The sequence below is a fragment of the Magnolia sinica genome, chromosome 10 (assembly GCF_029962835.1).
Source record: "Magnolia sinica isolate HGM2019 chromosome 10, MsV1, whole genome shotgun sequence".
NCBI lineage: Eukaryota > Viridiplantae > Streptophyta > Magnoliopsida > Magnoliales > Magnoliaceae > Magnolia > Magnolia sinica.
In genome coordinates this window covers 65175357-65190086 of record NC_080582.1, presented here as the reverse complement: position 1 = coordinate 65190086, position 14730 = coordinate 65175357, and the positions used below count along the sequence as shown (strand labels likewise).

At 39.2% G+C, this 14730-nt stretch overlaps 1 non-coding gene across 1 annotated transcript; it reads right to left on the bottom strand.

The window, feature by feature from the left end:
- Positions 1-8238: 8238 nt before the first annotated feature.
- On the bottom strand, positions 8239-8345 carry LOC131217891 (small nucleolar RNA R71). Its single transcript, XR_009157477.1, has one exon. It is a non-coding gene; the product is annotated as a small nucleolar RNA R71 (small nucleolar RNA).
- Between the last annotated feature and the right edge of the window lie 6385 nt (positions 8346-14730).

The following is a 14730-nucleotide window of genomic DNA, read 5'->3' as shown; positions in this document are numbered from 1 at the left end:
GATGAGCTCGCCAGATAAATGGACAGCGTGGATACAAATATACATCACGGAGGGCTCCACCCGTCCAGGTTACTGGACGGTGTGGATGGGACCCACACATCTGGTGCGACCCATCCAGAACCGTCCAGAAATGGACGACTAGAAAAAAAACATCACTGGTGGGTCCCACATAGGCGGCCACCCCACATCTCACTCCTCTCTACTCTATATATATATATATATATATATATATATATATATATATAATATGATATTATATCATATAATATAATATATTATATTATATTAAAATATACTTAATATACATGAAATAAAAAAAGCCACCATTTAGAGTCTGAACACTCTGGACGGCGTTGATCTAACGCATGTGTCCATGGTGGGTCCACACGCAGGAGTGGCCCACCTTAGCATTTAATATTATATTATATAATATATATATATATATATATCATATATATACGTGGGTGCATGGGAAATTGGGAGCGTCAACGTCTAGTCATCCAAATCCAGGCCTGGACGGACGACCTAGATGTAAACACATATATCAATATATCAAGGTGGCCCCCACCGTACAGGCCATGGACGGCATGGGTATACATCACGTGTGGGTCCCACATGAATGAATGGCCTGGGATTTTCATGCACAAGGCATGTGGGCCCCACTACTGCTGACCAGCGTGGTTAAAAGACATACATTAAACAGTCCCTCCACCGTCTAAGGTCTGGATGGTGGAGACATAAGGGACATACATCAGATGGGTCCCATTGTGGGCAACAAGGTGGCTGCCACTAATGGACAGTTTGGATAGAGATATATGCATCATGGTGGGTCATAAACAAGAGAGAGAGAGAGAGTGAAGGAGAGAAACGTGAAGGGGAGGGGCCCCTCCACTATTGGGCCTTCCCTATACAATGCATATATCAAGTGGGTCCCACAACAAGTGGGCCCTTAAAAAAATTAAAATTTAACGGTGGATCACCCACCGATCAGCCTTCTTCTTTAGCTCATTGGACTCGTTAGCTCCAAAGCTCTAACTTTAATGGAGGAAGATGAGGATTAGATGGCTAAGATGGTGAAGATGGGATGTAGGGAGGTGTGCCACACACAAAGCTTCTCTCCCATGGACGTTGGGTTGGTTGGCAAAATGAGAGAGAGATGAGAGAGAGGTGTGATGTAAGGAGAGAGAGGGATAGTGAGTGATGGGTGATGGGGAGAGTTGACTTTGGGGATGGGTAATTGTACTTGGGGATGGGTGTGAGTGATGGGAGTGATATGTACTTGATTGATGGGATTGATGTGATATGTCGTAGAGATTCCCTCAGTTTTTACAATGCACGGTATTTTCCTCGAACTGAACGCGGGCCCACATCTCCTGGCCTGGGTTTCGCCTCGGCGCATAATACGTGGCGACGGCGCAGTCGTAAGGGTATAAGTTTTGAGTTGAGCTGACTCTGATATACGGGACACAACTCAGGATCACGCGCAAACGCTGATAACAGATCGATGGTCGCTGGAATTCGTCGGGAGGACCACGGAATCTTATGGAACAATATGGGCTAGGATACAGGCCTCATATTCTATTTGGTAACTTCGTTCTAACTCTCTCTCTCTCTCTCTTACTTCTTATTTCTTGTAATTTTTAATTCTTAGATTTTAGGTTAGATTCTAAACTTGAAGGCTGAGAGTGTTTCATATCCAAGTGGGTTCGTGACATCACACTACGTCTTTTAAGTGAAGGAGGATTAGTCAAAGGGTTGCCTATCCGTCACAAGATTAAACACCACTTGAGATCCTTAGAGTCAATAGAAGTGATGGTTGCTAATCAACCTATAAATCAACTTCAACCTCCAATTGAGGAAGCCCAGGATGAGAATGAGGTGAATCATGCACCCCACCTCGTACTTTACAAGACTATTTACAACTTATGGGGGTGAGCACTTTCATGTAAGGGTTGAAAAGTCTATCACCACTCTTAGGAGTGGAAAAACAATTGACAAATCTATTCCGGTAAGGGCTGAAAAGTCTAAGGACCCAGAAGAAGGCACAGATGATAGACCTAGCACTACTCCACATGGATTAGAACTGGAACCTCTAAGCAAGCCGATTGCTCTAAGCAGTTGATTGCACCAAAACCTCTAGCCAACTCACAAGATATTCAAGATGTGTTGAAACAAGTGAAGGTCAACATCCCTCTTCTGGATGCTGTGAAACAAATTTCTTCATATGCAAAATTTCTAAAAGACCTATGCACAACTAAGAGGCAGTAAAGTATAAAAAAGAAAATTTTCTTGACAGAAAAAATGAGTGCCATCCTCATGCAAGATGTGCCATAAAAATATAAAGATCCAGGTAGCCCAACTATCACTTGTATAATTGGGAATCACCAAATTGAGAATGTACTTCTTGACTTAGGGGCAAGTGTAACTTTGATCCCTTATTCGATCTATGAACAACTGGGTCTAGGTGAATTAAAACCCACCCAGACCACATTACAACTTATTGATCGCTCGGCTCATGTACCAAGGGGGGTGATTGAGGATGTGTTGGTCCAGGTTGACAAATTCTACTATCCAGTAGATTTTTATCGTCCTATATACTCAGCCCATCGCAAATATGAGCACTTAAATCCCTATCATACTTGGTCGGCCCTTCCTTACTACATCCAATACTATCATCAATTGTACGAATGGGGTCATGAATTTGTATTTTGGAAATATGACATTAGAGATTAATATCTTTTTCAATTAATATGTTTTTCAACATGAGAAGACAGGCAGAGGATGATGATGAGGCCCACGACATTAATGTAATAAACTCTTTCGTGAAAGATAGAACTCCAATGACCTTATCCTCTAACCCCCTAAAGACGTACTTAGCCCACTCCCCTGATTTGGACGATGACACAATTAGGGAGATGAATGTCATGCTTGATGTTACGCTGATACTTAAAGTTAACCGGTGTCACACCCCAAACTCAGAAACCGGGCTCACAAAATTTTTGATCGCCGAATCCGGCGCCGACAGCCTCCTTAGTACCCCATCCTCAATTCCTGGCACCCATTACCAGGTTCCGATCCTGGGATCCTACAAGGAGGATTTTTCAGCATAAATTTATTCTATAATAAGCATAACCATAAGCATAACCCACAAATAATAACCAAGACACTATCACAAAATCCACTATAATAAAAAACTTTAAGGTACAATGCACTTAAAGGGAAATATAATGATAATAGTAACGGAAACTCCTGAAGCTCGACTACACGCTCCTACGCCTACTAAGCTACGACTGTGTCCTGGCATCACATGCACGCATCATTCGTATATAAGCTTATAGAAAGCTTAGAGGGTGGTGAGATTATGTGCGCAATATAAGCACGCTCAGAATACAATATTAGAGTAATGCGAAAAATACTGGTAAGTCCATGAATGCTATTAGTCGTACCAAGGCTATGCGATGTAAGGCATGAATGTTATCGGCCACATCAAGGCCATGCGATGCAAGGCGTGAATGATGTCGGCCATACCATGGCCATGCAATGCGAGATGCAACTCAAGCATACCAGCCCTCATTTAAAACCACATATCAATGCATCTCATCACTAGAGCATCAAATATCAGTACAAATCTCACTCTAGACAATCACCAGGATTTAATACACTCTAAATGGCATTGCCCCTTCCCCAGGCATGCAGTCCAAGTGAGCATAAGAAACCTCACTATTCGCTTGGCCAAAAGCCTGTCAATACCTATCAGACACGTCGATAGCGGACCCATTTACGAGCTGGTTATACTTAGCCTAGCAATTGTCCCCTACCCTCAGGTGGGTAAGGCCACACCCCCTTCTAGATGACCATGATACAGTGGGAGAGGTGGCCTCCTGGTATTCGGCCCTCGTGCACTCATGTATCCACTCAGTCTCGACGTTGAAGCGTCTTTCGATACCATCAGGTTTAGGAACTTTCACCCAGGGACATCTATTGCACCCCATGTAAAGAGAAGATTTCCAGTGTTCAATCCTGCCATCCACGATATGCCTATGGAGACTATGGCCCTGATGTCTTTAGGGCGTACAACATCACAACACACAATACAAGATACATAAGTCACACAATCCAGTCATACATCAATCTTGCGCATACCTTACGCTCATGTGGGACAACTCCACCTATCAGGGAGCCCTATAACAACCTGTCTAATGGCATATCTAATGGTCAACCCCATCTCATATCAAGTATGTAGATGATGCGTATGGGCATATGTCATGATGCTATACTATCGCATACTCATAATCGATATCGATAATCGGCCTAACAAAGGGCCTAAGGAAAGGTCACAATGTGGACGTTTTAACCATCATTGCCCATCAATGTGGACATTTAACCAACATTGCTCCCGAAGAGTGGCCCACATAAAGCCAAATGTATAATGGCCCATGACCTCACACAAGGGCCTAATATACATCACCATGGGCCTCACTCAAGGGCATAATACACATCACGATAAGCCTCACTCATAGGCCAAATATGCAGCACATTGGGCCTCACTCATAAGCCTCACATACATCATATTGAGCCTCATCATATGGGCCTCACATACATCAAATGGGCCATAATATATGGGCGTCATATACATCAAATGGGCCGCAATATATGGGCCTCATATACATCAAATGGGCAACAAAACATAGGCCTCATATATATCAAATGGGCCACATCCCATGGGCCCCGGAGATATCACAATGGGCCATAACCCATAGGCCTCAAACACATCACAATAGGCCTCTCATGCAGACCCAATATACATCACATCAAGGTGAGACCCACACACTATATTTTCATTTTATTATATCTCCACCATACATCTATTTTTAGAGATCATTTAGAGCATTGCCCAAAAATACGAATCATATCAAAGATCATCCTGACTATAGCACAAATAGCAGTAGAGATAATGATTTTCAATGTTAGCAATTCACCGGGCCACCATAACATTTATTTTCCATCCAATCTGTTCATAAGTCACAAAGGCTTGAATTAAGAGGAAAAATAATTTCATATTGATCCAGAACTTCTGTGACCCCAAACAGTTTCATTGGTGGATTTTTAATCCTTATTGAGGGTCGAATATTGCATATTAGACCCCAGTTATTACCTACTTTTACAAACATGATACTGTTTAATGCCATATTTTAATCTTGTTTGTGTGGCAAGGTGTAATTAGGAGCTTGGACTAAAAAAGGATACTAAAAGCAAAGAATTAATGCTCCGAAGTCACCAAAGCAAGGGATAGACCCCAGGGGAATGAGATCGAAGAAAGTACATGCCAGAAATCTAAGAAAATTAGGCCATTCACGTTATACGGGCCTGAAAAGCGTCCAGCATGCAAGATCACAAAGTTTCCACCATCTGCTCGGCGCGAAACTTCATATCTGGCCTAAGGACCATAAATTAACCGTACACATCAAATTTCAGCAATTGGATCCTCGTGAAAGTAGTCAAACAGACAGATCAGCCCCTAAAATCCTGATTTGGGGCCCACCTGATATTTGGATATGCATGAATTTTAGTCTTAACCCCTTAAAATGGGTGATGAAATGGATGGTCAGAACGGATTTCATATATACATCAAAGTGAACCCTAAGCTACAGTGCATGTACACCGTGTACATAAGATCCAGCCGAGCACCACAACTCAAGAAATCGGCCAGCGTGCACTGACCGATACGTTTCTAAAAGAAGGTTTTAAAGCCTTAGCTTCCTCATCGCCGACTGTCGATTTTGATCAGTGGGACCCAACTGTCATTAGGTTTCAAGATCTAACCGTCCATTCATTCCAGAGGTGAGGCTTGACCCTCGCCTAGGTGGCCATTTGGCTCCTTGCGCACTTATACACGTGGATCATTGAAAAACGTAGGATGAACAACGAGTTAGTTTGATACAATGGACCGCACCCAAACCAGATAAAAACCACTCTTCCCAACTAAAATTTCTCCAGGAATCCAATAAACGGGGTGGATTTCTCTAAAAATACCACTGTGGGGCCCACCGACGTCCCAGCGCAATAACTTTCCAAAAACGCACGTCCGGACTCACCCAACTTTCATGAGGTGTTCTGTGACCTTGAACACGGTTGGATGGGTGATCCAAACCATCCAATGTGTCCATAAGGAGGCCAATACCCTGGCTAAGATGTCAGAATTGACAGATGGGTTGATATCGCGTCGCAAATATGCTCCAAACGCAAGACGTTTTGCACTTTTGCTGCACATGTGAACTCTGCTGCGAAACAGAGTCTGTCCGACTCTAAACCGAAAGCTCTCAGCCAACCTCTAGTAACTATAAAAGAAAGAGAAGAAAGAGAGAAAGGCCCGGTTGCGGACGTGAGTGAAAAGAGAGAGATAAGAAGAAAGAAAAGGGGAGATTCCTCGAGAACAGATTGCTCTTCTTTTGACGGTGTTGGGGTTGACAGATTCATATCAGATTGAAAGAATTTAGAGGGTTATGTAAGGGAAGTGCTTCTTATCAATTATGTTTTTTTCTTTCCAATTGAATCTCTATTACATCCCATGAATTTTTAATTTCTTAGCTAGGGCTGAGATGAAGCCCCTAATTTGAATGATTCTTGTTGTTTGTTGATTTCATCCAGAATTGATTGATTTATTTCTTTCTCTATTATGATTAAATGAAAACTCCATACCTCTCCAATCTATGAGCTTACCCAAAGTTTAGAAGTGGATGTTGTTTGGAATCTTATTCTAGGTGTGCTTGTGTCTGACCATGAACAGGTTTTCCTACAAAGAAAGAAATAGGAATTTACATCTATTCATGCCTAAACATGGATGGAAAGATGTGATCCTTAAGATTTTTTCTCAATTTCATCTTTTGTTATTCATAATCAAGATATTAGATGGTGGATGTGGATTTAAGCGATTTGGTTGATTCTTAATGCCTATATATACTTGACAATTAATGTGCATGCATTAGGGACAATTGATGTTAAAGGAAAAATCACTTGTGCTTCAAGGGAATTATACATCCTGTATGCCTGAACAAGGACACAGAATGTGCTTTATTTATTGAATGTATATCAATCTGAATTAGGGTGAATCAACAAGTAAAACAAGAGTTAGGATAATTGGGGGTGGATTCAAAAGTCTTATTGTCCTCCTTAAGTGAATTTTTCTTCTTGTTCTCAGTTATTTTTCATTGATTTTTATTATTTTACTTAATAACTAGCTAAACTATTTGTTGGATTAGTTAAGAAGAATCATAAAATTTGAATTGTGACAACCAGTCCTTGTGAGAATGATCTCGTAATACGTACCATGTCTACACCTGATTCATATACTTGCAAATTTAAAATCAATTTAAATCAGATTGGTTTAAATAAAACATCAAGTTTTTGGCGTCGTTATCGGGGACTGTTTCGGTCCAATTGTTTTTAGGATTCTCTCTTATCATAATTCATAACCCTAGGATTTTTCTCGCATCATTTCACAAATTTTAAGAAACTTAATTATTTTTGTCTTTATTTTCTACAAGAATTGAGGAAGGAAAGGGAAAAAAAAATTGTCTTCAAAGTGAAGGAGGAGCTCCCAATTCTTCGAAAATCAATCATCTCCTTTTTCGGGTTCTTTCTTCCAATTCTTGTTTGCATAGTTTCATCTTGTTTTTAGGAATTCATAAATTTTAACTCTAGTTTTATTTCTCTTAGGTTGCATCTTAGTTTAGCTTTCTTTCCTACATTGCAATAACTCAGTTTATGCTAGGACGTAGATCTCTGAACATAGAACTAACATCTTTTGATCCTGAAATAGAAAGAATATTTCGTAGAAGATTAAGAAACATTTTATTTGAAATGGCGGACGAGAATGGAATTAAAGCACTTAGAGATTATTCAGCTCTTGTCCAATTTAATGCACCTTCATGCATAGTGTTGCCAGCCACCATGGCAGCACACTTTGAACTTAAACCTGGAGTCATACAATTGTTGCCCTCCTTCTGTGGTTTAGATAAGGAGGATCCATATCATCATGTGAAAAAATTCCTAGACATTTGCTCTACCTTTAGGTTCCAAAACTTTTCAGATGATTCGATCTGTTTGCGCCTTTTTCCTTTTTCTTTGAAGGATAAGGTGAAAGCATAGTTGAATTCTCTAGAAGTTGGGTTTATCACTACATGGGACTAACTGTCTAAGAAGTTCTTAAACAAGTTCTTCCCCGTTCACAACACTAATGCTCTTCGTAGAGAAATTACTAATTTCACACAAAAAGAGGGTGAGCACTTTCACGAATGTTGGGAAAGATGGAAGGACTTGCTTTTTAAATGTCTACACCATGGTTTTGAGAAGTGGCAACAAGTTCAATACTTTTATGATGGTTTGACAACCCAAAACCGTCACATGGTTGATGCCACCAGTGGAGGTCATTCATGACCAAAAGTGATGTCGAAGCTTGGAATTTCTTTGAAACCTTGTGTGAAAACTCTCAATAATGGGACTATTCAAATAGAGGTGAAAGAAGTCCCCAACCACAGAAGAAAGGTGGTATATATGAGATAGGAGTCATGCCAGATCTTTATGCTAAGATTGATAGCCTGACAAAGAAAGTTGATTCTTTGATGTTAAATAATGGACCTCCAAAAACAACTCAAATCGAGTCATGTGCCATATGTTCCAGTCCCGCCCATCCTACGCAGTCTTGTCCATCTGGTGTAGCATTTCTAGAATTTCTCTCTGAACAAGTGCATGCTATGAACACTTTTCAGAGAACTGGGAATGATCCTTACTCAGACACCTACAACCTAGGGTGGGCTAGACATCAAAATTTTTCTTGGACAAAAGGACCACAATGAGGAAGACCATCTGAAAATCCTCCTATGCAACCTTACCTCCAAGTTGGTAGTCAACAACTTCAACAGTTTTCGCAATATCAACAACTTCCTTCACAATCAAGGAAACCATCTCTTGAAGATACACTCAATCTTTTTATGCAGAGTTCTCTTCAATTTCAAAAAGACACCCAACAAACTTTACAAGCTAACCAGCAAAGCTTACATGCAAATGGGCAATCCATTGCCATGCTGGAAGTACAGTTGGGTTAACTGGCTACCACATTGAATGAGAGAGAGAAGGGTAAGTTCCCTAGCCAACCTATGGCAAATCCTAAAGGATAGTATGAGATTGGCTCTAATTCAAACCAAGAACAATATCATGAGCAAGCAAATCAATCATTACCCTTAGGTCTGGTAAACAGATCAAGAACAAAGTAGAGATACCTAGGGAAGAATCAAATTTCAAATCGAAAGACCAAAATGAAGCTGAGAGACATACTAGTGCATCCAAAGTCTAAAAGCACTCTGACTCTCTAGGAACCACTCATGTGCCATCCTATGTGCCTAAAGCACCTTTTCCTCAACGTCTGGCACCAATTAAGAAAGGAAACAACTTTAATGACATATTGGACATGTTCATGTAGGTGCAAATTAACATTCTGTTGCTTGATGCTATCAAGAAAATCCCTGCTTATGCTAAGTTTCTTAAAGATTTATGCACTCAGAAGCGTAAGCTGAATGTCCACAAGAAGGTCTTCCTTGCGGAGCAACTCAGCTCCATGATTCAACACACCAACCTAAATTTAGGGATCTAGGAGCTCCCACCATTTCTTGTGTCATAGGAGATCATAAGATTGAGAAGGCATTGCTTGATTTAGGGGCGAGCGTTAATTTGTTGCCATATTCTGTATATGAGCAGCTAGGACTTAGTGAGCTGAAATCAACCAAAATAACACTACAACTAGCTGATAGATCTGTCAAGGTGCCCCGTGATGTTATTGAGGATGTGCTAATCCAGGTTGATAAGTTTTATTTTAAAGTGAATTTCATCGTTCTAGATACTCAGCCTATCCAGAATCCTACTAGTCAAATCCCGGTTATCCTGGGACTTCCATTCTTGGCCACATCCAATGCTATCATAAATTGCAGGAATGGGGTTATGAAGTTGTCTTTTGGTAACATGAATATTAAACTTAATGTTTTCAATGATGGATAACAACCGTCAGACTCAGATGATATATTTGAAGTGAACATGATTGAGAATCTAGTGCATGACTCTTTCTTTAAATCTTCTGAAGATGTTCTTGAGACTTATTTAGCACATTTTAGCATAGATTTTGATATAGGACATTCCATCCAAGAAGTCAATGCATTGCTTAACTCTAATCCTGTAATGGATACTACAAAATGAAAAGCTAAAGTGGAACTTCTTCCACCATCTGAGTCTAAACTGGTCCCGTCTATTAAGAAACTACCGAACTTGACCTTAAACAATTACCTGAAAATCTCAAGTATGCATTTTTAGGTCCTTCTGAGACCGTGCCTATCATCATAGCTTCTGACCTTGATAAGGAATATGAGGGTAAGTTGCTTAATGCTCTTAGAGAATATAAGGCAGCTATTGGGTGGACAATAGCGGACATAAAGGGCATAAGCCCCACTGTGTGTATGCATCATATTCATCTTGAAGAAAATGCAAAAACGTCACATGAATTGCAAAGGAAGCTTAACCCTAACATGAAAGAGGTCGTTCGAGCGAAGCTGCTTAAATTGTTAGATGTTGGTATCATTTACCCCATTTCAAATAGCATGTGAGTCAGCCCAGTTCAAGTTTTTCCTAAAAAGTCTGGGATTACGGTGAACAAAAATGATGATAATGAGTTAGTGCCAACCCGCTTGACTACGGGTTGGCGAGTTTGTATTGATTACCATAAACTGAACCTGGTCACAAGGAAGGATCACTTTCCTCTTCCTTTCATAGACTAGATGCTTGAGAGATTGGCAGGGCATAACTACTATTGTTTCCTGGATGGTTATTCCGGGTATAATCAGATTCCCATTGCTTCCGAGGATCAAGAGAAAACCACATTTACATGTCCTTTTGGTACATATGACTATCGGCATATGCCATTTGGGTTGTGTAATGTGCCTGCTACCTTTTAACGATGCATGATGAGTATTATTTCAAGCATGGTTGAGCGTTTCCTTGAGATTTTCATGAATGATTTTTTTAATTTTTGGCTCTTCATTTGATGAATGTTTATACCATCTATCTCTTGTCTTGGAAAGATGTAAAAAAATGAACCTGGTATTGAATTGGGTAAAGTGCCATTTTAGGGTTCAAAAAGGGATTGTACTCGAGCATGTTATTTCAAGTAAAGGAATTGAAGTTGATAAAGCCAAGATCGATTTAATTTATAGTCTTCCTCCTCCCAGAACAGTGAAGGAGATTAGATTGTTCTTAGGGCATGCGGGATTCTACAGGAGATTCATTAAGGATTTTAGCAAAATGTCTCGACCCTTATGCAATATATTATCTAAAGATGTTGCATTTGTCCTTAATGATGATTGTCAGAAAGTTTTTGATAAGTTAAAGCATTTATTAACTTCTGCTCCAATCATCCAACCACCTAATTGGAGTTTACCTTTTGAGCTTATGTGTGATGCTTCTGATTATGCTGTTGGAGCCGTCTTAAGACAACGATTGAACAAATTGCCTCATGTCATTTATTATGCTAGTAGGATTCTAAACAATGCTCAACTTAACTACTCCACCACTGAAAAAGAATTGTTGGCAGTGGTATTTGCTCTAGACAAATTCAAAGATGCTAAATCTTGATTGATTCATTGTATTCTCTTGCTACAAGAATTCGACATTGAAATTTGAGATAAAAAGGGTTCCAAAAATGTGGTAGCCGACCACTTGTCTAGACTTGTCTTAGAGTCCACAGTGGATCCTTTGCCAATGAACGAGTCTTTCCCTGATGAGCAACTTTTAGTTATTTCTCAATTACCTTGGTATACGGATATTGTAAATTATCTTGTTACAAGTCAATTTCGTTCTCATTGGACTAAATAGGATAAATCCAAATTTCTTGCTGAGATTAAACATTTCTTTTGGGATGATCCATACTTATTCAAACTTTGTCCTGACCAGGTTATTAGGAGATATGTGCCTGAGAGTGAGTTTCATAGTATAATCTCCTTTTGTCATGACCATGCATGTGGTGGTCATTTTGGTTCAAAGAAAACAGCTACAAAAGTTTTACAAAGTGGATTTTACTGGCCTACACTTTTTCGAGATACCCATGCCTTTTGTTCTACATGTGATAGATGCCAACATACGGGTAATATTTCCCACAGGAACATGATGCCACTTACCAATATTCTCATTGTTGAGATATTTGATGTTTGGGGTATTGACTTCATGGGTCCATTTCCCCCATTATTTGGTTATATGTATATCCTTGTCGCCGTCGACTATGTCTCTAAGTGGATTAAAATAGTGCCATGTAAAACGAATGATCACAAAGTTGTGGCCCGCTTCTTGAAAGAAAATATCTTTCCTTGTTTTGGTACTCCTCGAGCAATTATAAGTGATGGGGGTACTCATTTTTGCAATAAACCATTTGAATCTTTAATGAAGAAATATTTCATCACCCATAAAGTTGCAACGCCATACCATCCACAAACAAGTGGTCAAGTAGAGGTTTCGAATCGGGAGAATAAACAAATTTTAGAGAAAATAGTTCGCCCTGATCATAAGGATTGGTCTTAACATTTGAATAATGCTCTTTGGGCATATCGTACGGCTTTCAAAACCCTGATTGGAATGTCCCCCTATAGGCTGGTCTTTGGGAAAGCATGTCACTTGCCTGTGGAATTAAAACATCATGCTTATTGGGCCATCAAAACCTATAATTTTGACTTAAACAAGGCTGGATCACACCGTAAACTTCAACTCAATGAGTTAGAAGAAATTCGAAATGAGGCATATGAGAATGCAAAAATTTATAAAGAACGGATAAAAAATTTTCATGACAAATCAATTCTTCGCAAGACATTTGAACCAGACCAGAAAGTATTATTGTATAATTCCAGGTTACGCCTCTTTCCTAGAAAACTACGTTCGCGATGGTATGGTCCTTATCAGGTAGTAAAATTATTTCCTCATGGAGCAGTTGAGATTAAGAATCCAAAGGACGGGAATATTTTCAAAGTAAATGGTCAACGGTTGAAACCATATTTAGAGGATTTGGTTAATCAAGATGTTGAGGAAATTTATTTGGAGGACCCAGGTTATCAAGATTGATTAATTCATGGACCATGGTTGCTTTCATTGCTTGTGTGGCTGAAGACGGTAAATTTAGCGCTCCTAGGAGGCAACCTAACCTTTCATTTCATTTCTTTTTCCTAGTTAGTTAATTCAATGTTTGTGGGTAACATTGCTGCAAACCCTCATAAGACTACAACTCGTCCACTAGGGGCAACCTAGGGGTTTAAAGGCTTATTGCATACGCTAAATACAATCAAGAGTACTTGCGAAAGTGGTGTAGGTAGGATTTTATTTTTGTTATTTTTGTTTTGCTTGAGGACTAGCGAAATTCTCTTTCAATTTCATTGTCTCATGTGCATTGCATGCTTATATCTTTTACATTGAGGACAATGTAGATTTTAGGTTAGGGGTGGGAGATTAGGTTACTTAATCAATATTTTCTTGGTCTTGAGCAAAGCAAAAATTGTGAAAAATTTTAAAAAAATTTCTGAAATTTCTTATGAATTCGAAGTGATTTTGAAGGATAGTCGTGATTTTAGAATTACAAGATATAGAATATTAGTAATTTATGACTCTTGGATTTAGTTATCTGTTAGATTTCACAGTTAAGTTTGAATTGTTAATCTAGAATTAGAAGTTGTAAACATTTATTAAGTCATGATTTTGCATGTCACATCTCACTTACACATTAAGGTTTCAATTTGATATTGAAGGGTTAACTCGGTAATCACTAAGCATGTAAGGAACAAGCCTGGAAAATTTACCCATCATGATCAATTGAAGAAAAAGAAATTGCCCAGCTTTAAAAAAAATAGATACCTTTAGAAAGGGTTGGGCGAATAATCTTTGCCATAGGTTTGCTCCCTATAGGTGTAGATTTAATTCCCCATGGATGATATGTGGAAAGGGTTAGGTGTACGATCTTCACCGTAGGTTTGCTCCTTAGAGGTGAGGATTTGATTCCCCTTCTTAGCGTTACTTTTAATGGAAAAATTAAAAGCTAGAAGAATGAAAAGATGATCTGTAAGGCAAGTTTTGGTTATCATGAATTCTCTTGTTGGTTACCAATGATATCCTAAAATAGAGAAGTGAATTTTAATGACGATAAGCCGAAATTACACTATACACTCATGGAACTCAATGTTTAGAATTGTTCTAATCAATGGATTAATATTTTGAACTTGATTAAGAAGTTTACCGTGAGCTTGATTCCATGAGAAAATACTACTCACCATTCATGAATCCTAGAATTCTCGCATCTCGACTATTTTTTCACAAGTCACTTGGGTTTACAGGAATTGTCTTGTATTTCTGAAATTATTTTTCGCATACTTTGCTTAAGACTAGCAAGATGCTGGTTAGGGGTTGTGTTGAGGGTCAAATATTACATATTAGACTCCAGTTATTACCTGCTTTTACAAACATGATACTATTTAATGCCATATTTTAATCTTGTTTGTGTGGCAAGGTGTAATTAGGAGTTTGGACTGAAAAAGGATACTAAAAACATGGAATTAATGCTCCGAAGTCACCAAAGCAAGGGACAAACCCTAGGGGACTGAGATCGAAGAAAGTACACGCCAGAAATCTGAGAAAATCAAGCCATTCACGTTACATGGG